The sequence below is a fragment of the Rhipicephalus microplus genome, chromosome 6 (genome assembly GCF_043290135.1).
Source record: "Rhipicephalus microplus isolate Deutch F79 chromosome 6, USDA_Rmic, whole genome shotgun sequence".
Taxonomy (NCBI): Eukaryota; Metazoa; Arthropoda; class Arachnida; order Ixodida; family Ixodidae; genus Rhipicephalus; species Rhipicephalus microplus.
Genome location: NC_134705.1, coordinates 172,840,405 through 172,866,166, shown reverse-complemented (window position 1 = coordinate 172,866,166; position 25,762 = coordinate 172,840,405). Strand labels below are relative to the sequence as shown.

Genomic DNA, 25,762 nt, shown 5'->3' with positions numbered 1-25,762 from the left:
CGTGCCTGGCCCATGTCTATATCTTCTCCTGGATTACAACTACGATATCCTTAACCCCAGTTTGTTCCCTGACTTAATACGCTCTCTTCTCGTAAGGTTACACCTATCAGTTTCCTTCTCATCGCTCACTGCGTCGTTTTCAATTTCAATTTAAGCTGAACCCTCGTTATAAGCCCTCCGGGTTTCTGCTTCGTAGGTAGGTACCGGCAAGATATAGCTGTTATATACCTTCCTCTTGTGGGTTAGTGGCAGATTACCATTCATGATTTGAGAATGCTTGCCGAATGTGGTCCACCCCATCTTTATTCTTCTAGTTATTTCACTCTCATGGTTCGGCTCCGCAGTTAATACATGTCCTACCTAGACATATTCCTTTACAATTTTCATGCTACTTTTGGTTCCCTTTAATAGGAGATGTATTTTTTTTCTTCAATTTGCGCAACAGCATTTACGGACACCGGCGGCGGCAGCAGTGGTAGCGGCGGAGCGGACGCTGCGAAAAATCTTGCACCCATGTTGTGTTGCACTATCCAGATAACGTGCCGCTCCTACACTTCAACGAAAAATGACGGCGCACCCATAAACACGTCTAGCTAGCTCACTGTCGTGTCCAAACAGATAGCTGCAACGCAGACAAGATTGCCAGCTGATGCATCAGCGCGCGAAACAAATTACTTCGATGATAAACTTAACGACGAAACGCAGCGGTGTCACCCTACAGCTTTACTGTGCGTGGTAAATGTGCAGTAAAGCTTTCGATAAACCTGAGAAGTTTGCAGCCGCGAAACAATAAAAACAATCACTTACGAAAGGCAGAGTACGGGTACTACACTTCGCGTTGCACCAATGCTTCCAGAACGCGCAGCAAATCTTCGTCCACAGTACAAACCAGCAGGTAAGGATGTGCGTTGAAACCTGCTGAAGCGGACCGCCGCTAAAATATGATACAGAACACGTGAGTAAACATCACGTTGTCAACCTGACACCTCAAGACCTTGAAGAGCGCGCTACAGCCAAGGCCGCCAACTACAGCCCACAGTGAAACCATGGATGGATGGATGGATTGGTGTGGCCCGTGGGTGTGGCTGTACCCTTTAGATCGGGTAAGGTCCCTAGATGAAACCAAAGGTAGCCTCACTCATTGATCTCGAGCCGTCCTCCTCACTCTCTCAATTACTCCTCTTTTTCTCTGCCATCCGGGTATGCAATTGGTGCATTCCTCGCAAGTGATCTTGCAAATGGCTGGTGGTGTTATTTATCGTTATGCAAAAGGTTCGAAACGAGTACGCATGCGCATACAACTCCAGCTGGATTCTTGCCGTGACCAAAGACGAAATCGTAGCCAGGACATGAACAGAACAGGAGGAGGCCGTGTGACAGGGGTATGTGTGCTCCAAGTCGACCGAGATTGTTTCGTAGTGCTCGTTATATGCAATATCCGCGTTTTTCAACAATGCTGCGTTGCCGTAAAACAACGGAAAACGCTTTCGCTCTCTTCAACTTACATTGTGCTATCCGAAATGAAGCATGCCGTGAAGTATAGCTATGAAACATTTCACGCGAACGCTTTCGTGCAACTCCGTCAATGTACGTCGACGCGGATCTGCGAAATGAGTTTATTTGTCGGTTTTTATTGAAACGCAAGGCACGCGTCTAGTGCACGCGAGTTTGTACAAATACTTGGGTGTATGCTCGTATACAGAGCAGCTGGAGGGTGTAATCAACGCACCTTCAGAAACATTTCACGCTTGACCAGTGCACGAATGAGCCGAAACGCGCTGCTTCGAGACACCTCACCAGTAGAAGTCTCACTTTTCAGAAAGTTCCGAGCACCGCATCAGAATCACCTGGCATCATGATTGTCCATGGGCACATTAAAGAAAAACCTTCATCGCAGGGCTCCTAGTCAAGTGTTCGTACCAGTCTGGCCGTAGTTTTTTCTTGCGTGTGCACAAGCCGGCTGTAATCGCTCGTCGCAGCGTCACTGACAGGATCGAGCAAGAAGCGCGTTCACTGTGTCACAGCACGAACAAAACGCATTCGTAGAACTGGACGAACTACGATGAACGATGCGAGACGCCATGGCTAGGGGTGTGAAATATAGAACTGCACAACGTTGCCAGGTGAGTAACGCACATCCCGCCTGCTCTTGTGTTGTGCCATTTATGTTCATAAAGTTACCCCTTTATTGTACGACTCATTTCGTTCCAAATTGTTTCATTTACACCTATTCATCGTAGCAGCTGAAGTCAAACTTTCGTTTTTTTATGAAACATTTGATCCTTCTAGGAGGCGCTACAAGAACATTGGTGAGGAGCAAAGGGAAAGGTGTCGCTACCTTGGAAACTTGTTTCATCTAGAGACCTTAAGATCTTAAGGTCTCTAGACCTTAAGATTTCACACCTTAAGGTCTAGACCTTAAGGTGTGAAATATAGAACTGCAACGTTGTGCAGTTCTATATTTCACACCCCTAGCCATGGCGTCTCGCATCGTTCATCGTAGTTCGTCCAGTTCTCCGAATGCGTTTTGTTCGTGCTGTGACACAGTGAACGCGCTTCTTGCTCGATCCTGTCAGTGACGCTGCGACGAGCGATTACAGCCGGCTTGTGCACACGCAAGAAAAAACTACGGCCAGACTGGTACGAACACTTGACTAGGAGCCCTGCGATGAAGGTTTTTCTTTAATGTGCCCATGGACAATCTTGATGCCAGGTGATTCTGATGCGGTGCTCGGAACTTTCTGAAAAGTGAGACTTCTACTGGTGAGGTGTCTCGAAGCAGCGCGTTTCGGCTCATTCGTGCACTGGTCAAGCGTGAAATGTTTCTGAAGGTGCGTTGATTACACCCTCCAGCTGCTCTGTATACGAGCATACACACAAGTATTTGTACAAACTCGCGTGCACTAGACGCGTATTAGACGCGCGCCTTGCGTTTCAATAAAAACCGACAAATAAACTCATTTCGCAGATCCGCGTCGACGTACGTTGACGCAGTTGCACGAAAGCGTTCGCGTGAAATGTTTCATAGCTATACTTCACGGCATGCTTCATTTCGGATAGCACAATGTAAGCTGAAGAGAGCGAAAGCGTTTTTCGTTGTTTTACGGCAACGCAGCATTGTTGAAAAACGCGGATATTGCATATAACGAGCACTACGAAACAATCTCGGTCAACTTGGAGCACACTAATACCCCTGTCACACGGGCACCCGTGAAGACCGTTTAACTCCCTCGTCTTTACGACAACGAAGATGCGGTTGGTGTCACACGGCCACCCTTACGCAAACGAAGGTGAACGGAGCATTTCGCAAAGGACGTTCAACGATCTCCCTTCGCAGCGGAACGAGGTACTCTCGTCCTCAGCAGTTTAGAGTTCAGAGAAAAATTTCGAGCACTAAGTGGCCACAGTGAGAGAATAATACATTTTAGCAATATTAAACGTTCTTTCGTTGTAGTACTCATTCACAACGCGTGTTTGTTTACAATATTTACGCCCGCCAGAGTTCACTTACTCTCAACACCGATGCCCTTACACACCGTTTCTAGACCTAGTTCTAGAAACGTTGCTACACACCGTGCCTCGCGAGTCGGGCCGGCCGGCGCCAGCCGATCAACGCCATTACCAGCGCAATATCGCACCACTTCCTCACGTCGTCCGCTGTGTCACTCACGGCTGAAGAACAGAAAATGTGCGCTCACGAGGCAAGGAAGCATAAGAACTTTCGTACCGGGCACAGGCAACAAAACACGGAGGAAGCAACAAAACACGGAGGAAGGAAAAGGTAAGGAGAGGCCCTGACGTCACTCGTTGTGAAGCCGCGATGAAGCCGGAAGTCGGCCATATTGAGTAGGCAAATTCTCCTCTCTTGTTTACATATGAATGCGAAGCAGAAGGCGTGACTCCCTCTCCGGCTCGGAAAGCACGTGGGCTGCGCAGCGCGTGTGTCGTGACGATCCGAAACTAATGGAACTGGGCTCATCACTCAGAGCCAGCGGGACACCTTCAGCGAAATCGCTTCGTCCGAGTAATAACAAAGAGTAACAGCTCGCTGACAAGGAAGCAACTACGAGAGAATGCGCGCTAGATGCACTGACAACGGCAAGTGCTTTCACGTCATTAATTCAGCAACTGTACAGACAACACGATCGGTCGTGCGCCTTCTACGGTTGAATTCCGCCACGCGACTGACGCAGCGTCCTGCCACTGTGTCCGTGTTCCACGTGAAACTCACCTGCGTCAGCATTCTGCGACCGTGGTGACTTTGAGCACGGTGCTAGTGACAGTTGAACGTGGTTGCTGTTACGTTGAGATTACATGCAATGCTGGTGGAGAGTGTACCAAGCGGAACAGAAAAGGTGTTTTAATACGCACATGCAAGTTGTTACTGTACACACACAACACGAAACTACGTATGTGCACATGGTCCTCACGGCGTCTTGCTGGGCTCAACAGCGTCGTCCGTTGTCACAAGCAGGAGCACTGCTCAACCGTCACTGACCTGCAAGGCGTTCCTCGTCATTCAGCTTCGTCATGGTGCCCAACGCCATTTCGCTGAACACTGACTGCTTCATCCGCGTCATCCGCCGCACGACACATGGATATGCACTTGTTCTACGCACTGTTAAAACCCCGTGATGGACAAAGAGATTTGTAAACGTTGCTAAGAGTAATGTAACAGCCAGGAGAACACTGCGTAACAAATAACGTGGCGCAGAGCACAGATATTGTCCGCCACGGCTCAGCACGAGACCTGGGGAGGCACACATTCCGCCGCCAGCCGCAGCCGCTCACTGCTAGACCAGCTTCACTGCGCAACACGTAACCATAACAACGCCGCCATTGTGCCTACTGAATATGGCTGCCATGATGTCATTTCCGCCACACTTTTTACGTCCTGCGCCGGCTGGGCATGCCCTCTCCTTACCTTTTTCCTTCCTCCGTGCAACAAAACTGAAAGCACAATGTGGCCAGCGTCACTAGCAGCATTGCTATAATTAGCAAATGTGTTTTTATTTATATTATTTTTAATGGTTCGTTAGTCGCATACCTTCTTTATAGTGCTTTTTTGTAAAAACCGCATAACGAGGATTCTCAAAAAAATCAATAGGGATCAAATTAGAATACTTTTCCGAAAATCGTACAGCCCCAGCTGAGCCCCCTCGCGGCAACTGTTACAACCTTGTCATTGCCGTGTGACACTGCCACAACTCCTCCTCCGTCGGACCCCCTAGGGGAGATTTACGTTGACGGTGTTCAACGGAGTTTGGTGGTGGCCGTGTGACAGGGTATGAAACGCTCCTCCTGTTCTGTTTATGTCCTGGCTACGATTTCGTCTTTGGTCACGGCAAGAATCCAGCTGGAGTTGTATGCACATGCGTACTCGTTTCGAACCTTTTGCATAACGAGAAATAACACCACCAGCCATTTGCAAGATCACGTGCGAGGAATGCACCAATTACAGACCCGGATGGCAGAGAAAAAGAGGAGTAATTGAGAGAATGAGGAGGACGGCTCGAGAACAATGAGTGAGGCTACCTTTTTTTTCATCTAGGGACCTTACCCGATCTAAAGGGTACAGCCACACCCACGGGCCATACCAATCCATCCATCCATCCATGGTTTCACTGTGGGCTGTAGTTGGCGGCCGTGGCTGTAGCGCGCTCTTCAAGGTCTCGAGGTGTCAGGTTGACAACGTGATGTTTACTCACGTGTTCTGTATCATATTTTAGCGGCGGTCCGCTTCGGCAAGTTTCAACGCACATTCTTACCTGCTGGTTTGTACTGTGGACCAAGATTTGCTGCGCGTTCTGGAAGCATTCGTGCAACGCGAAGTGTAGTACCCCTACTCTGCCTTTCGTAAGTGATTGTTTTTATTGTTTCGCGGCTGCAAACTTCTGAGATTTATCAAAAGTTTTACTGCACATTTACCACGCAGAGCGAAGCTGTAGGGTGACACCGCTGCTTTTCGTCGTTAAGTTTATCATCGAAGTAATTTGTTTCGCGCGCTGATGCATCAGCTGGCAATCTTGTCTGCGTTGCAGCTATCTGTTTGGACACAACAGTGAGCTAGCTAGACGTGTTTATGGGTGTGCCGTCATTTTTCGTTGAAGTGTAGGAGCGGCGCGTTATCTGGATAGCGCAACACAACATGGGTGCAAGATTTTTCGCAGCGAAAGCTGTACCGTAGTTGTCCGCTCCGCCGCTATTACTGCTGCCGCCGCCGGTGTCCGTAAATGCTGTTGCGCAAATTGAAAAAAAATACATCTCCCATTAAAGGGAACCAAAAGTAGCATGAAAATTGTAAAGGAATATGTTTAGGTAGGCCATGTATTAACTGCGGAGCCGAACCATGAGAGTGAAATAACTAGAAGAATAAAGATGGGGTGGACCACATTCGGCAAGCATTCTCAAATCATGAATGGTAATCTGCCACTAACCCGCAAGAGGAAGGTATATAACAGCTATATCTTGCGGGTACCTACCTACGAAGCAGAAACCCGGAGGGCTTATAAAGAGGGTTCAGCTTAAATTGAAATTGAAAACGACACAGTGAGCGATGAGAAGGAAACTGATAGGTGTAACCTTACGAGAAGAGAGCGTATTGAATCAGGGAACAAACTGGGGTTAAGGATATCGTAGTTGTAATCCAGGAGAAGATATAGACATGGGCCAGGCACGTAGTGTTATGCCTGCGAGTCCACAGCAAACGTCCATGCCTCTGAAAAAAAGTCAATCTGTGTCAAGGCCAGCACGCGAGCCCGCCTGACGCGAACAACTCAACGGCGTCATCACGCGGTGGTGGCTTTCTGCCGCGCACGTGCAGTGAGTCACGTCAGGCAGCGAGCCGGCGCCTTCCTGTCTGGCGAGTCTGACGCAATGCATGGCGACGTCACTCGTCCTTGGGTGCATCCACGTGCAGCGCAGCGGCTCCAGATTCGATGAGAAGACGCAGCCCAGCGGCGACCCCATTGAAGGAGTCTGACCTCACGACAAGCGGCGCTTCTGGTTGGACATTTGGTTATTCAAAGAATCCACCCGGTGCATATAAAAGAAGCCCTGCGGCGCGTCGCGAGCAGTAGACATGTGTGTCAGAGCAGGCCTATGTGTTAGAGAGGAGAGCTCGGCTCTTCGGGTCTCTAAGCTGTCGGCCCCAGTGTCGAATTTGTAACGCCTCTGTATATATGCTGTACATAAACCTTGTTTAACTCACCGTCGTCTGCTCGTCAATCAACTCTGCGCAGAAGCAGTCGCGAGCTGAGAAAGCTACGCTACCAAACGGCTGGTGACCTTCCCGGCGGAATTCAAAGCAGTGGCGCCTTCGGGACCGTGTTGGCGTCGCCGTCTTTCGTAAACAGAGGTTGCAGCGATGAGATTCGTGGCGCCCTTCGTAACGTCGTCGGAGGCGCGCTTCGCAACAGTAGGCAGGATAACTGCTGGTCATTAGGGGAACTGAATGGATTCCTAAAGAAGGCAAACGCACAATGGGGAGACAGAAAATTAAGTAGCCGATGAGATTAAAAAGTTCGCAGGTATAACGTGGCAGCAGAAATCACAAGATTGGACAGATTGGCAGACTATGGCCTTTGCCCTGCAGTGGGCGTAGTCAGGCTGTAGGCGATAATAATTATGACCTGCAAGTCGCGGGATAGACTTCCGGCTGCGGCGGCTGCATTTCCGATGGAGGCAGAAACAATGTAGGCTTGTGTGCTCAGATTTGGGTGCATGTTAAAGAACCCCGGGTGGTCGAAATTTCCGAAGCCCTTCACTACGGCGTCTCTCATAATCATATGGTGGCTTTGAGACGTTAAACCCCACATATCAATCAATCAATGATGATAATTATTATTTGGATAACACCAGTATTTCTAGGCCTTGTGATGTTAGTGGTAATACTGTTCACTGCTAGTAATACTACCATATTTTTTCCCTCTTTTTCATTTCTTAGGTCCATCTCGCAAATATCGGACTGTGAAGTGACTGTTCGATGCAGTTATATTCTGAATTCCTGCCATCCACCCTTTGTTGAAGATGTGATGTTACTTCTCATGCATGGCTTTGTGTTTTAATTATCTTGCATATATGCAATGATGCATTAAAGGGCCAGTAGATGGGCTCCTGTTTATTTTTGGACCTCCCAAACAAGCTCACTAATTCATACAGCAGACCACTGTGATAAAATTTTTTTAATATTACAGGATATTACAGACTGCGGAGACCCTACATTTCAAAAAAGAATTCCTGTGCCCCTTTTCATCTGACCTATCCCCCTTGTATGAGCAGTGGTGTGGATTCTCTCATGGGCAACCCTACACACCACTGAGCTCATCGATTGGTTCTTTGCTCTACAAAGTGGCGCCTTGGTCCTGGGTAGATGCAGTTTTGACACGAGTATTTTGCGTTTTCATTCTCCTGTGCTGCCCTCTGCTATTCTATAGATCCTGACACTACTGGGAGAAGCGGTATTCCCAGAACGAAATCCTCCGAGATAGAGAGGTGTCTTACTACTTTGACTAGAGGACGAATTCTCCTCGCATCGAGCCTCCGCCCCGCATTGCTATGTCACGTGCTCAAGTGGAAGATGTTCTGCTTCATTGTTCACTGTACGCCAATGAGGTAGCGCTCACGTCGTGTCACTTTTTTGAAGTGGGTGGAGTCGCGATGGTCGATTAAGTCTTCCACTTCCCTGCAGTGAAGAAGGGTGGTGATACTGCGCAAAAATTTGAAACCAGCCGAAACAGATGCTCTAGCCCCTGTAACTACCTTGTTGTAGCACGTATTCGCAAAATTCTTTCAGCAGCATGTTCACATAGCGTAAATGCACATTTTGTATTCATTACAACTTTTGGACCTCGGGGGTTGTTTACTGACCCTTTTTATCAACTCTTTCCCTCGGGAAAAAAAAAGGGGGGGGGGGGGGTGGAACCATCTCGGGTTTTTATGGTACAAAAAGAGCAGTTAACTTAAAACTAAAAGTAGCATCTGTTTATAAGGTCACCTCCTCAGTAGGGCATTATTGAATATTGTATTTATTTTGTACGAAGTAGCAGTGTTCTGTCAATAGTGCTGCAAGTGGTGCAAGGAAAACATATCCTTTCCGAAGCAAAAATGGGGCTGTTGATTGTACAGCTGCAAGTCGTCTCTTTTGTTAATTTTTAATATGCACCAAAGCATTTATGAAGGCTTCTGGCAAATAACTTGTGCATAAAAAAAGCAGGATTTCTTGCTACGGGTTGAGCTAGAGTATGTAAATTTATGTCCGCAGTACTACAGAAGCATTGAACTATTGAGCCTCGCTAAGTACGTTTTCACTTTTAAGTGTTGTTGTGATTTCAGAAAGAAGTTTGTGTATGATATGCATAGAAGCTTCAGTTTAGCGATATTAATGCAGTAGATGCTTCTAGTACTGCAACCAACTTTAAAAGCAGAAACATCACAAATCTCATAACATACCTAGCTCAATTCAAATATAATTCAATAATAAAATCATTTTTGTGTGGATATCTGTAGGCATGATGACGTTGCTTGTGATTTTTTACACTGTATGTAGTATTTTTTCCATCTTTTCCTTACTAGGTGCATGATGGGAAATATCGATAGACTCTGCCACTGCTGTTGGGTGGAGAATGTTTTTCTGAACAACTGCTCTCTACTGTTTTTTCTTGAATTGGTTGTGTTCTGGTATTTTGTAATTATCTTGCATATTTTCAATCGATTCTCTCAGTGATGTGCTTGGCACACCGTACGATCTCTTTCAGTGATGCTCACATATTGGTTTTTTGTAGGTCTTTGCGTATTCATTTCTTAGAGCCTCTATCGTTGCTGATTTGTCTTGGCATTCCAAGAGTGTGTGATCTCTTGTACTTACAAAGTTGAATATTGCAAGCATTACTGTTAGTATAACTTCTTGAAAGGTAAGTAATTGTCAAAAAGTATTATTTGATTCTGCTTAGCATGTCTTCAATTGTCTTCTTATTCTGTTTTTCACTTTGTCATACTTGGTGTTACTTAATTTATGCATCCTCTTAGCCTGTTAATGTCAGTGCTGAACTAATAACTGGCTTTCTTTATTCCTAATGGTGAGAGCATATCAAGCACATGTCTCTATATGTCTCTATAGAGCTAATATAGAAGGCTGACCAGATGTACTTCGTTGCTGGTTGCCATCAAGTCTTCTTGATTGAAGTAGTGTGCATCAACATTAGTCTAATTTGTTCTACGTTTCATAGTTACAGTTACAGTGGCTCCAATGTCATACGTGTGAGTCGCAAAAACACTTGTGTGCTTCAACATGCTAATATATTTAAGGCTCTGAAATTAACCTAGATTTTCTTGCTACGGAATCACTCATTATAGTTAAATGCTTTGCCCTTTTAAACTCCCAAGCTTGTGTTCGTTTTTGAGTAACCTGCCATCTTCTCTTTACGCAGCTATGGGAGCGTCTTATCCATCCAGCAGCTACAGATTCTGAGAAGTCTCATAGGGGACTCGTCCACCAGTGTAACTTCAGTGACAATGAGACTGATTAGTCATGGCACCTCTCATCAGGGTTCTCATAGCGAGCAGCCATTTGTGCCCACAGAGCTTCAAAGATGCGCATTGAATGATCACATTAGCACCCATATGGGTGAGCGGCTGTGTAAATACCACTTGTGACCCTGAAGCTTCTTGGTAAAATCCGCGTTGGCTGTGTGCCTGCTAATTCACACGTCTGAGGATCGGTATGAAGGTTCTTGACTCCTCCAAGCTTTCTGGCAAATGTTCAAACTGAAAATGCATGTGCATCCAAAAGAGCCAGCACCTGTGTCAATGCCCTTCTTGCCCCCAGACAGTTAACAAGAATGGCCATCTCAAAAGACGCAAGCATCACCTTGAACACTAGCAACCCTTTCATTAAAGGCTCTGCTGTCGTTGTTTTTTGTGTTTGTTTATTTGCTTTTGTAAAGGCACCTTTAAAGAGTTGTTCCAGAATAACGTGAAAAGTGCTGAGATACATGGCATAACATTAAGGTTGTGGTCCTAGCAGTGATGGCCTGGCCTCATTCATTTTTTTACACCATCTTTGTGCATGGAGCAATGTGTAATTGAAACATTTCATATCATTTTTCTCTTTGCACTGCTGTTGGTACCGGTGTATATTATCATTATAAGTTGTATTGTGTATTTCTACTGTTCAATGACCACATTTTTCTTCAGTGTGAACTCTATATCCTTTCCGAGCCACGCATTTGAATACTGTAAACGTAAAACCATATCTCCATTACACTATGGCCTAGCGGAGGTCACCAGTCAGATGTGTAGGTATATAACAATCGGTCGGAATTGCAAGATTTCATGTGTTTCTTTCATGTTATGTGATGTGTAAAGGAAATTAAAGGGCTCATTTTCTTTGTTAGACACCATTTAGTGAGAACTAACAGACAATAATGCGAAGGGAAGTATAGGGCCTGTTAGTGGTAATTTTAATGTAAATGTGAAGAAAGAAAGGGGACAAAAAGATGATTTGTCGCTGACAGGGACCGAACCTGTCACCTTCAAATGACACGGCCAACACTCTACCTCCCTGCACGTGTGAATGGGCAAAAAAAAAAGAATGGAGTGCTCCACACTCGTCCTAATGGCTACTGCCGGCACTGAATGACACTCCCATCTTTCAAATGCACATATATATTATATAAAGTAGACACAGGAATGACCACTGCTATAGTACAGTTGGTGGAGCATTGGGCGCATCATTAAAAGCTTGCAGGTTAAATCCCTGCCATCTGCAAATTATCTTTTTGTCCACTTTTATTCTGTACATTTACATCACAATTACTGTTAATAACATCCGGTATACTTTCCTTCACCTCATCTTATTAAAGGGGTACTGACACAAAATTTTGCTGCCGAGATAGCCTGCAGTATCGATTCCCGTGAACATGCGTATATCATCGACAAAATATCAATAGCAAATATAGCTTGAAAGGTATTTTACAGCAATTTTGAAATTTGAATTTTGAAGGTATTGACATTGTCTAAAGGACCCTTTGCGGACCGCCTTACTTCCCTCACGTCATCATGCTGCAGTCAATAAAGTAGGTTATGATAATGTCATAGCTGCCATTTTTCTTTTGCCACGCTTGTTTCCGCTGTCAATACACATGTGGTTGCTATTATGAATTTTCTTTGGTAATAAAATGCAGATGCAGAAGTTATGTGGACCAGCTAGCTTTTTCATACACTGTTAACTGCATTTTAGTCACTGTCCTTGTAACAAGGTGCCAGGCAGTGTCTTAATGTAATTGGGTATGTCATTAATTCAGCAAGATAAGCCCAGAGACACAAACAGGTAGCATTTGAGTCTGCAGTGTTCACCATTTTTCCTACAGTGGGTTGTTTTGGGATAAAACTACTTTTTGTTTCAAGCTAACCTCTTGTAAATACAGCATCCTTCAAATGTTTTTTTTTTTCTATATTGGGCCATCTATATCAAAGCATAATGGCTGGTTGTTCTTCATGCGTTTTGACAGTGGCATATCAACTCCGCGTCTAGGGGGCAAGTCTCTCTAACTCCGTCAGTCGTGTACGCGGGCATGCACGCACACAAACACACACTACATATATTTTCCTGAAAGGGAGAGAGTTTTTAGCATTACTAAGGAGCAGGCAAAGGTCATCTCTGGCGTACAAAGCTGTGGGCTTTGGCCCGTTCTAGTCAATCAAGTTGCAGAGCAAGCTTCAAAGCTGGGCTTGCCAACTCTCAAACCAACTGCCCTTTTTGTAGCCTTGTTGCTAGTTGCAACAACAGTTATAACAGCTTTCGCTGTAAAACATAGACAAGCAAATATGGCTACAGGGGGAGCGACGGCATGAGCATGTCGTAAGTTTATAGAGGAGGTGACGCACCAAAATATGGTCTCCAGTGTGTTTGTGCGAGCTGCAATGGGAATGGGAATGCAATGGGACTGACGCTTCAGCAAGCATGGGAATAATGGGTAGTGTACACAAGTTTTGTAATCTTCATACTTTTGGCTCTGTTCGGCTTAGTTTGACTTAGTGTTTGTAAATGAAAATCAGGAAATGTCGAGCAGTTGCACTTCCCATAACCTTTTAGGCTCACTAATTCAAATTGGGCCGCAAAGTTCATGACGATTTGTTCTTTAATTTGAAACTAAACTAAAACACAGCAGTTAATAAAACCACAAGTAGTTCAAAGCCCACAAGCACGAAGACTACGCAAGTCTGTGTGCTACCCATCATTACCATAGTGGCTGAATGATTGCAGCTCCCAGAGTTTGCTCTAGTTATTTTTAGGAAACTCTATGACCAGTGCAAGCAGTTTTTTGGCTAATAAAATGCATTGACGGTAGCCTACTCGTAATTTATGTATGTTGATTTGTGGGGTTTAACGTCCCAAAACCACCATATGATTATGAGAGACGCCGTAGTGGAGGGCTCCGGAAATTTCGACCACCTGGGGTTCTTTAACGTGCACCCAAATCTGAGCACACGGGCCTACAACATTTCCGCCTCCATCGGAAATGCAGCCGCCGCAGCCGGGATTTGAACCCGCGACCTGCGGGTCAGCAGCCGAGTACCTTAGCCACTAGACCACCGCGGCGGGGCTAATTTATGTATGTTGTCCATTGCTGAATGGATGCACAGAGCTGGCTCAACATTGCTTGTGTAACACAATCTGCCAATGAAATAGACATTTGTGCTTGGCGACTGTCCGTACTTTTGCACTATGTCAGGTTTCTCGTATTTTTTTTTTTTATTTGTGGACATTGACGTTGTGTACCGCCTTCTACGCACTGCTATAATGTGGCTTAATTCATTATTTGCATCATATATACCGGTCTTCGATACTGAATAAGAAATAAATATCATATTCTTCGGCAATGAGCTAAAATAATTGCGAACACACATTGACATTTTTTTCTTATTCAGTTCTTCAAGAAATGAACATGAAGGACAGTTGATGAGCTTATTCAGGAAAGCTGTGTGGTCGTGAGCACTTTAGTGTGCCTGTTTTTACTCCAATAGCTGTACAAAAAGGTAACAGTTCAGCGCACAGCTTTCTTTGATTGATTATCTGCATGACAGTGGTGCAACAAAGGTTCAATTATTTGATGTGACAGAAGTGTGTTTTTTTTTTTTTTTCAGGGCAAATAATGTCAACTTCTTCGATCAGTCTATAGCAATGCCACAAAAGCACACAAGATATTATGAAAAAAAAAAGCATGCACGTCACACTCTTTTTTTCACTTAATTTTTCCTCTCTCTTCCCCTGATGGCTCTCCATGGTTTCGCATTCGCCAAATGCTCTTGTCATGTAATCGTGGTGGTGTGTGATGGCTGGCCTAGTTGATTTCAGTGCTACCAATGGTTGCTTTCCTAGAGGGTGGTTGAGCTAGAGAACTAGGTTAAATCTCATAAAGCTTCGAATAGTCAGTGGTGCCAGGTAACGTGGATAGACTCGAAAATGAGCTTTAAATGTGTTCAGAACAGTGCCAATATTGGAACCAGGCATTTATAAGTGCTTATCAGTATTTGGGCACAAGTGCTAGGAGTGGTAAGGAAACTCTATGAAAGCACTCTTTAACCTTTAATTCAGGCTCAAAGAAGGGTGATAAGAATGCAAAGAACAATATAGGATTTTCCCCAAAATCTGCTCTTTAATCATCACTGATCACGATGTCAGCACTGCCATCATGTAAAAAGTAAGTTGATCTCTCATGCTGAGACATCAATTAACAAATTTATGCCACGGTATTCAAATAATTGCTGTTTTTACTTACACATTTATTTATCTATGGCCGCAGTATGCTCCTCCTAGAAGTACATGTGCGACATTCATTCCACACATTTTATGTTACTGTCATAACTTTAATATTTATAACTATTTCACGCACATTTAGCGTGCGGGAGTTTAGGCCTTCTTACAACCACTCTTTGCTTAACAATGGTCACTTATTGATCACATCAATGCATATTTGTGTCACTTTGCCTTGACCCTGTGTAATTAGCCTTTGCACCACAAACTTTATTAATAATTCCGTTCGTCGATTTCCTGTTTTCATTTTTTAATTTTGTTTAAATCTGTTTATGCCTCACCTTATTTAATGCCTTCATGCCCTAATAAGGTGTAATAAATGCAATGAAATTGAACCTGTTCTCTTTGTGCAGCTTCGGAGTATGTCATCAATCCAAGAACTGTGGATGCTGAAAAGTCGCATCGGCAACACCGTCATCGCTGCAACATTTGTGGCTACACGACCGATAAAACGTCTCGCATTAAACAGCATGCAGTGGTTCATACAGGCGAGCGGCCTCATCAGTGCCACTTGTGCTCGATCAGCTTCAATGACAAGTCCACATTGAATAAACATCTTCGCACCCACACCGGCGAGCGGCCATATAAATGCCACTTGTGCCCTCAAAGCTTCCCTCAAAAACACAACTTGGATGTTCACCTGAGAATCCACACGGGTGAGCGGCCACATAAATGCCCTACATGCGCGCAAGAATTCTCGCAAAAGCACAAACTGAAGCTGCATATGCGCATCCACACAGGCGAGAGGCCGTACAAATGCCATGTGTGCTCCCAATGCTTCGCTCGACGATACCACTTGAATGTTCACCTGCGTGTCCACACGGGCGAGCGGCCGCATAAGTGCCCGTCATGCGCCCGGACATACAAGCAGAGTGGCCACCTCAGAAGGCACCTGCGTCAGCATGAATGCCAGTAGTCATTTTATCAAAAGCTCTGCCGCTTGCTGTTTTGTTTTGGTTTCTGTAAAGGTACTTATGACTGTTTATCCTTAAGTACTGTGGCGGTGTGTTGCTACATAGTGTAAAGTTAAAGCTGTGGTTTTAGTCGTCATATTATGGATTAATTAATTGCCCTCGAACATCATCATGCATGCAATGTATGCATTTAATGTAATCAAAACATTCCTTTTTTTATACTTCTTTGCAGTAAATGCGAGCTGAAAAAAAACTCGTGTATTTGTGCTTGTGAACAACTACACTTGCTCATTGTCAGCTCAATATCCTCCCCAAGCTAATCACTATAACGCACTTGAAACCATTGCACCATTATACTACTGCCAAGTAGGCCACCTACCAAATACATAGGTGCATTCTGCGTAATTGCTGATGAGAATTGCAAATTGAAACGTGTGTGCGCTATGTTACTTGGAACTGTAAATAGTTTGTGGCATGAACTCTGTGCATTGTAAGGCATTGTATATAGGCTCTTGAAATGTCGAAGTATATCCTGTTGCAAGAAAGTTGTGTCTGCTCAATTAGAACCAAAGCAGGTGCCTTGTTGTGTGGGATCTAGATAACATTTTCGAGTTTATGAGCATTAAACAGTTTAAGCTTGAATAGAAGTATGCCTGTTTCATCATCATCTTGGAATCCCTTTTTATCAATTTTGTAATTAGACTAGATGCCTGTAATTCTGTTTTTTTTAAATTGGTAACAAAATATGTTCTATAAAACAACACATTGAAGCCACTTCACTACAACTTCACATTCATGTAATATCACTCAGATTTTGACCCTTCAAATGCGAAGTGTTAAAAGTTTACTTGTTTAGTTATGAAATGTTGTCTTTCATGAGGAACTGTTCCTTACTTATCCAACTTGTGCATTACTGGTGGCTTCTGTATAGTTGATTCGTACAGTATTATATTTATTGTATGCTAAGAGTGCTGTTGCCTCTGTTTTGTACTGTCGGATTCTTTGCAGCTGTTCTCTTATTGCCTGTGGTTATTATGCTTTAGACCTTTCATTGCTGTTTTGTGCTCAAACACTTTGTTGCAGTTATGAAGAATTTGTCACTGGATCATTGCTGTGTTGGCCATCACAGTGTTTTGGCTTTGTGTCGTCAGTAATCTGCATTCTTGGCACTTCAATGCTTGTGCTAAAACTATATATGGCATGTCACGATTAACGCTGCAATACAAGTTGAGTGATGGATGCGATACGCTCATTTGTCGTTTCAACTAAATGAATCCGCACTTACAAAATTTCATGATTTCATCAGTGGCAAAGATTGTTTTGGAATTGCTGTGATCCATCTAGTTTTTTTATACACCACCTGTACTCTTGTCATTTACCTCGTACCAAAACGTAAGCCCCACTATTTCAAAGCAATAAAACATGTGAAGAATTTAGAATTTAGGCCAAATATATGTTTTAATCTGTGCAGCATCATTTGTAGTTAGTACTTCGGGTTATACCTTAATACATTGTACACAGTAACTTATTGTCTATGAAATATGAAAGAGACTATTTCTGTCAAGCTAATGTTTTAAAATCTACCCTCCTTAAAAGGTGCTTTTTTTTTAATAGCAGAGCTGCTGCAGTCGAGACTTGCCATGGCTCGATTTGCCAAAGACGTGAAACGGCACTTTTTCTGGCTGTAAGTGAAGCTGTAAACGTTTTCGCGCTTGTGTAATGAAAGTAGGCATCAATCAATGTATATCTTTTGTGGAAAACTAAACTTAAGTGAATCAGTCTCTTCAGAATTCGGCATACACAGTTGTGTAAAAAAAGCGAAATAAGTATTGTTCGTTGTCGGTTTTTCAGCTTCTGTCTGGCCACCTAGTAGCCTTTGCTATAAAGTTGCCGTCAAAACTCACGGTAATTTTGTCGTCAACAAAAGCGTGTGTATGTTGCCTTATTCTGTGCGGGTGCTCTTTTTTAGCGTTATACAGTGTTTTCTGTGCTTCGCTAACTTGTTTTGATGTTCATTGTGCCTGTGTGCGTTTTCCACTTGTCTTAATAAGGGGAGTGCTACCATATGGATGAAACCAACAATAATAAAAGATTTCTGACAGGTGTGCGCCTCTCACTTCATTGGTTAGTTGGGCGTCTGCAACAGCTGTGCGGACACGCGCTGTCAGGCATTCTTAATGGAGCCTGCGTCAGCAGAGCTGTTGTGGACGTTCAAATGAACCTGTTTAACAACAAGCTTGACTAATCGGTCAAGCTTGTTGACTGAACATTAGTCAAGCTTGTTGAAAGCCGATTAGTCAAGCTTGTTGAAAAGAACAAGCTTGACTAATCGGTCCAACACAAAACTGAAACGTGTCTTGAGGAACGTAGTCGAGCGTTTAGTGCAGTTTCGCCACAAGATCTAAGGATCTAATTGTAATGTCTAAGGATCTAATTGTAACTAATTGTAATGTCGTGCAAAGAATGGCAAGCTGCCCGAAACTTGTAGCACGTTCCTCAAGCAGAAAGGACGCACGAAAAGAACGTACACAGGATGAGCGTGAACTGACAACTGTCACAGCCCAACTGAAGCACTCTGCTCAAACCCTAAGGAAAACGCACAAAACCATTGTACAATTACACACCAGACGAGCGCTAACTAATTTCACAATTGTTACTTGAAGTGAGCTGCGTGCTCCTTTGGCAAGCGCGGCCGCTGCAGCGAGCGTTTAAAGTTGCCGTCGTGCTCTAACTTCAACGCACACTTGCGGTGAAAGCCCAAAATGTAATCCAAACTGCCACGATCACGAGATAAGTGTGGGCGCTGTGTGGGCTTTCTTTGGTGTGGACACCCACGCCCTAGCTGTTGCGCAACGCATGGCAGGACGACTTAAAAAGCGCGCCCTGCGGAAATTTCTCGCCAGTGGTAACCAGAACACGCTGAAATCGAGTAACCGTTAGCAAACTGAGGAACGTATGCTTTGAGGCCTAGTCGGTTCGCGCCACACTCGGCAAAGCGAGAGCTCGTAGTTCCTACTCCCGGTGACGAAGCGATGCCTCATCGCTTTTTCCTTTGCGACCTCTTAGTGCATCTTTTACGTCATCATATCTGTGATCATGGGCGTCGGCGGGGAGGTGCAAAAGGGGCACTTGCCCCCCTCGAGCTTCACCAGCACTTGCCCTCCTCCAAGCTATACCAGTGCTTTCCCCCTCTCCCAGCCGCAATGCAGCACTGGTCTGCACCCCCCCCCCCTTCCCCCCCCCCCCAAAAAAAAACATATCCTGCTGACGACCACATCTGTGATTGAAGCACGTAACTGGAGCCATGGTGAATACCGGCATAAAACACTTATGTGTTAACCTCGCCTGCACTAAAAATATTTCACTCATGTCATTGGCATGCAGTGGCAAAAAGGGGTGACCACATTCGGGGTCCCTTGCACCCGGCGGCAGCATTTTTATCAGCTGTAGCACTGCTCGCTTGGAAAAGCGGCACCACGACAGAATCAAATTCTGCCGATCCCTGTGAACTGTGCTTGATGATTCGCTTCATCCTGTGTAGCGTCTTTCACACGGCCAGCAATATCGGCCATTCTAATTGAAGATGTAATAGGTAAAGGTTTGACTTTATGCTCCGGCAGTGAAGTGCTAATATAAATTTACCTAACTACAAGATTGGTCACTGATATTACACCATGAGCTATCGGTAAGTTTCACATGGTCATGCGGGTCATGGTAGGAAAGTTTCCGCTGCGGTGTCAAACGCCAGGACATAAGTTTATTTCCTCTCCATGTAAAAAACAATGATTCAGTAATCTGAATGTTCTCTTTGTGTAGCTTCGGGGTCTGATGTCTACAGCGACTGCAGATGCTGAGAACTCGCATCGAGCGCGCCGCCACCAGTGTAACTTGTGTGACTATGCGACTGACATGCCACTTGAAACGACACATTAGGCTTCATACAGGCGAGCGTCCATTTCAGTGCCACTTCTGTCCACACAGCTGCAAAGCGAAAGCCGCACTGGACGAGCACTTGCACATACGCACAGGCTATAGTGTGGGCGCTGTGTGGGCTTTCTTTGGTGTGGACACCCACGCCCTAGCTGTTGCGCAACGCATGGCAGGACGACTTAAAAAGCGCGCCCTGCGGAAATTTCTCGCCAGTGGTAACCAGAACACGCTGAAATCGAGTAACCGTTAGCAAACTGAGGAACGTATGCTTTGAGGCCTAGTCGGTTCGCGCCACACTCGGCAAAGCGAGAGCTCGTAGTTCCTACTCCCGGTGACGAAGCGATGCCTCATCGTTTTTTTCTTTGCGACCTCTTAGTACATCTTTTACGTCATCATATCTGTGATCATGGGCGTCGGCGGGGAGGTGCAAAAGGGGCACTTGCCCCCCTCGAGCTTCACCAGCACTTGCCCTCCTCCAAGCTATACCAGTGCTTTCCCCCTCTCCCAGCCGCAATGCAGCACTGGTCTGCACCCCCCCCTTTCCCCCCCCCCCCGAAAAAAAACATATCCTGCTGACGACCACATCTGTGATTGAAGCACGTAACTGGAGCCATGGTGAATATCGGCATAAAACACTTATGTGTTAACCTCGCCTGCACTAAAAATATTTCACTCATGTCATTGGCATGCAATGGCAAAAAGGGGTGACCACATTCGGGGTCCCTTGCACCCGGGGGCAGCATTTTTATCAGCTGTAGCACTGCTCGCTTGGAAAAGCGGCACCACGACAGAATCAAATTCTGCCGATCCTTGTGAACTGTGCTTGATGATTCGCTTCATCCTGTGTAGCGTCTTTCACACGGCCAGCAATATCGGCCATTCTAATTGAAGATGTAATAGGTAAAGGTTTGACTTTATGCTCCGGCAGTGAAGTGCTAATATAAATTTACCTAACTACAAGATTGGTCACTGATATTACACCATGAGCTATCGGTGAGTTTCACATGGTCATGCGGGTCATGGTAGGAAAGTTTCCGCTGCGGTGTCAAACGCCAGGACATAAGTTTATTTCCTCTCCATGTAAAAAACAATGATTCAGTAATCTGAATGTTCTCTTTGTGTAGCTTCGGGGTCTGATGTCTACAGCGACTGCAGATGCTGAGAACTCGCATCGAGCGCGCCGCCACCAGTGTAACTTGTGTGACTATGCGACTGACATGCCACTTGAAACGACACATTAGGCTTCATACAGGCGAGCGTCCATTTCAGTGCCACTTCTGTCCACACAGCTGCAAAGCGAAAGCCGCACCGGACGAGCACCTGCACACGCGCACAGGCGAGCGACCATATAAATGCCAATTGTGTCCCCAAAGGTTCTGCTGAAAATCGGGATTGAATGATCATGTGCGTGTCCACATGGGTGAGCGGCCACATAAATGCCCCGCTTGCCCACAACAATTCTCACAAGCATTCAAAATAAAGAAGCACACGTGCATCCACATGGGCGAGTGGCCGTATAAGTGCCGTATAAGCGATTGAAACAGTTGACGCGCTCTCAAAAGCAATAACCATTCCGAAGGTATAAATTAGTTGTGACAACGTAACCTATTCGAATCCCTTGCAAACAGAAGGCTGCATTTTATGTCGTAGGAGTGCCTTGTTTCGGCTTGATAGTAATTCATGTATTAGTGTGTTCTGTTTATAATCTCTTTGTTCCCTCTTTCCCATCCGTAGAACATTTCACCGCGTATTGAAGAACTGAGGTCACCTTTCGTTGAATATGTCGTTACTTTTCGTTAATGGATGGCTGTGTTATTTTGCATCTTCCGACTGATGCACGATATAATCCTATAGTGTGACGATAATCTATTTATTCTCTCTATATTCTAGCAAGTATATTTTCTAGAGCTCTTGTATCACTGTGTATGACGCTATGTATAATTGGCGTGACGTGGCTCGTACACCATCTTTTATTTCATTTCACTTCACTTTTTCCTCCTCAGCTCCTCCCGCCACAGCTTCATGTGTTACACGATTTCCCCTCCCCCCTGAAAAGAAGCGTAAATAATAAACAAATTTATTTTTTATTTTTATTTATTTATTTAATACTGTAAGCCTTTCTCAGGCTCATACAGGGTGGGCGGGCAAATATACACAGTCACGTACAAACCAGGCAATATCGCACATAGCGAAAGAAACAGAATCACAAGGTGATGGTGAAAATAAAACTTGAACGATGAAAGCAATTGTACAAAATCATGGACAGTTCCCAAAACATCGAGGTATCAGCAGGGGGTACAGTGGTCAGTGTGTTCGGAAGGGCTCACAAACATCAAAAAACAAAAGTTGCTTTTAGCCTTCATAAAACGGGCTTTCTACATTCCGAACAAATGAATCTGCAGAGGAAAGATTAACGCATTCACGTGGCAATTTGTTCCACTCTTCCACTGCTGACGGGAAGAATGAATATTTAAAAGTGTCACAGCGTGAAATGAATGGTCTGATGCACTTATTGTGGTTGGTACGAAGGGAGTGATGGTTAGGCGGCTTTATATAGTTGTCTTTATCTATGTTTAAACAGTTGTGATACAAAATAAAAACAAACTTTAAGGAAGAGACACGGCGACGGGCTGCAAGGGTCGGTAAGCATGCCCGCCTGCGCAGCTCAGTGACACTGTCATGCCTCGAATACTTAGAATAGATAAAGCGAAGGGCCTTGCGTTGGACGATTTTTAATTTGTTGGAAAGATATTTTTGGTGGGGGTTCCAAACAATGCTGGCGTACTCGAGGATCGGCCTTATGAGAGATTTATATGCTGTCAGTTTTACATTAGAAGGCGCCAATGCAAGTTTTCGACGCAGGAACCCTAGCTGGCGATAGGCTTTTGTGTATGTGCTGCTTATATGTGCATCCCACTTTAGTTTACATGTAAAGGTAACGGCCAAGTATTTAACAGCGTCGTTTCTTGCAATGTTGGTGCCGACCAAATTGTAATTAACTAAAATGATGGACTGTTTTTCTGCAAGTTATGCTAAGGCACACTGTTTTTGACACAATAATTTCCATTCCCCACTCAAGGCACCAACATGCAATATTAGCTAGTGTGGTATTAAGTCTAAGCTAGTCATCAGTTGTGCGGATAGTGGTGTAGATCACGCAGTCGTCAGCGAATAATCTCATTTTAACATTAGGCTCAAGGTACATATAGATATCATTAAATTATATTAAAAAGAAGACGGGTCCTAAAACGGAACCTTGTGGTACTCCGGAAAAAACTTCCAATGAATCAGAGGCTGTGTTGTTTACGGTTACATGCTGGCTTCGATTTGATACATTTTTATCCGTGCTATTATGTTACTGTTAATACACACAAACACAAGTTTGTCAATCAATTTACTGTGAGGCACGTTATCAAAATCTTTGGCGAAGTCTATAAATATGGAGTCAGTTTGCAATTGTGAGTTAATAGTAGTTACGAAGTCATGCGTTATTTCCAAGAGTTGAGTAACGGTAGACAGGTTCTTACGGAATCCGTGTTGGTTTGGGTGCAATAAGTTGTTATCTTCTAAATAAGTAATTATTGCCTTGTTGATTACATGTTCCAATAATTTACAGCAGCAGCTAGTTAGCGAGACAGGCCTGAATGTTTCTATGGACAGCTTGCTCCCGCCTTTATGAATTGGAATTACCTTTGCACACAACCAGTCTGCAGGTAAAGAAGCTGTTAGCAGAAATGCTTTAAAAATTGCTTCAAGGAAAGGACATAGTTGCTCTGCGTAGCGTCGAAAGGAATACATTTGAAATATTGTCAGTACCCACTGATTTCTTAACATCGATCTGCAACAGCAGGTTCAGAATACCTTCCGTAGTGACAACGACATCGGGCATTAAAAAAGGATGCACCGGAGCAACAGGGCTGCTTGGTGCGCATGCGCGTGTAAATACCGACTGAAAATACCTATTGAAAGCATTGGAAACGGCCTGCGCGTCCTTTACGATAGTACCCTCAATTTCTACTTCAGTTGTTGGGTTTTCAGGCTGTGCCAAGAAATGCCAAAATTCTTGCGGCTGATCCGTCATGAAGTGAGATAACGTATGTGAAGAAAAGGTTTGTCTTGCATTTCTAATTTCCGTCTTAAGCTGAGATGCAAGTTCCTTTAAGATGATTGGATTCCTCTTTTTCTTGCGCATTCTCTGTACCCTTCTTTTAAGGTGAATAATACGGCGATTGATCCATGGTGTTTTTCTTTGTATGCGTTTTAGTTTCGTTGGGATAAAATTTTGTTCACAGTACGTAATTATTTTTTTTCAGTTGAATCCACATACCATTAACACCCTCTCATTCCTCTAGAGAAAAAGTCCCTAGTGCTGTGTCGAGGCAATCAATAACACAAACATCATTAGCTCTGGTGTAGTCTTTCACGGCTATCCGTAAATTAGTGCCATCGGGTTTGGTATTTAAGCATTCAAGGTTAAAAGTTATGATTAACATTTTGTGGTCAGATATTCCATTTTCTACAGTGGCTTTACCGGATAGGTTATCGGAAAGAAAAGCTAGGTCTAGTATGGAGCAAGTGTTTCCTTGAATTCGGGTTGGTTCCTGGACCAACTGGGACAATGAAAAATTGAACATTAAATTGTATAATAGCTCGCTGTTGGCGGTATTTCTAGTACTTGTTAAGTTTTCTCAGTCAATAGCGAGATTGAAATCTCCAGTAAGTATTAATTTGGTACGGGGGGTAACCTTATTAACCAGATAGTCATGTACTTGTAAAATGTAATCGTCAGACGCGTTTGGCTTTCTGTAGATGCCACCGATCAGTACTGGAGCATCGTGAGCAAATATTGTGCACCAAACGCTTTCGCGATACCCTTTTCTCTACGATATTGCAAACCACGTTTTGTTGCAATGGCGACCCCGCCCCCGCGACCGTCACGATCTGACCAAAGTAGGCAGTATGAAGAAGGAACAATTTCAAAATCAAGAATGTCTGGGTGCAGCCACGTTTCAGTTATCACGACAAAATCAGGTGTGTACGAAAATAACAATTCTTCTAGCTTGTCAGTTTTGTTAACAATGCTACGGGCATTCAAACATACCAATGAAAACGGCGTGGCGGCTTGCGGGTGTCACGCGTTGCTTTTCGCGCGACCATCGTGACGTGCCCTTCTCAGGGAAACTCTTGCATATTTTGCTTCATCCCATGCGTACAAGTCGTCATCTATCTTTAGTTTATCGAATACAAGAGTGACCTTAGCACCATTGTCACGATCTTCCTTTGCTAATTGCCATAGTTTTTTGCGCAGGTCCCGAACTCGTGCGGAAAAGTCTTCGGATATCGATATCGCTGTTCCCTTCAGTTTGCCGCAATTACGAAGGACTAAAATTTTTTCAGAGAAATTGTACAGCTTAAGAATTACTGGCCGCTTTCGATTTTGTGTTTTCCTGCCAATTCGGTGCGTGCGTTCTACAGATGTTACATTCACCTTGAGGATGTCTTTAAAATTGCCCTTAACAATCCGCTGTTGTAAATCTGCATTTTGTTTGTTATCACCCTCTTCCACGCCATAGATTATTATGTTATTCCGGCGGCTCCTGTTTTCCAAGTCTTCTACCTTAACTGATAGCTCTCGCACCAGTTTATTTGTTTCTACGGTCATTACCTCATGCTCGGCGAGTTTATCCTCGAATTGCTGTAGGCGAGCTAACTCTTTTTCTATGGCGGTTAATCTTTCCTGTACGTTGCCTACTGTAGTTTCTACGTGTTTTAAGTTTCCGGAAAGAGCAGTGAGCGCTTTATTGGTCTTTGTTTGTTCCTTTAGAATTTTCTTGAGGAGCTGGCTGTTTAAGGTGGCTTCTGAACCAGACTCTGAGTCTGAGCGGGGTCCAGGGTTTAACTCCACATCACCTGATGTTAACAGCAGTAGCCTAATAACAAGCAAACAATCACACAATGAAGAAAGCAGACTTTGTGGGCCCGGCAGCACTACTAAAGTGCGCGAATCGTCTCTAATAGAGCAGACAGAATGTTTGTCGCCCACCTGGACCATACAGTTAATAATCAAGGTAGCCGCCATACGTCAGCATCGGAAACGTTTACG

General features: G+C 44.4%; 2 long non-coding RNA genes across 2 annotated transcripts; one reads left to right on the top strand and one right to left on the bottom strand.

Annotated features, from left to right (window-relative positions):
- Positions 1 to 1,995: 1,995 nt before the first annotated feature.
- LOC142765657 (uncharacterized) lies at positions 1,996 to 15,382 on the top strand. The gene is made up of 2 exons (XR_012884348.1): positions 1,996 to 10,624; positions 15,169 to 15,382. It is a non-coding gene; the product is annotated as an uncharacterized LOC142765657 (long non-coding RNA).
- LOC142765658 (uncharacterized) lies at positions 14,575 to 25,688 on the bottom strand. The gene is made up of 2 exons (XR_012884349.1): positions 24,761 to 25,688; positions 14,575 to 15,707 (listed from the first exon to the last, which is right to left on the bottom strand). It is a non-coding gene; the product is annotated as an uncharacterized LOC142765658 (long non-coding RNA).
- Positions 25,689 to 25,762: the final 74 nt, after the last annotated feature.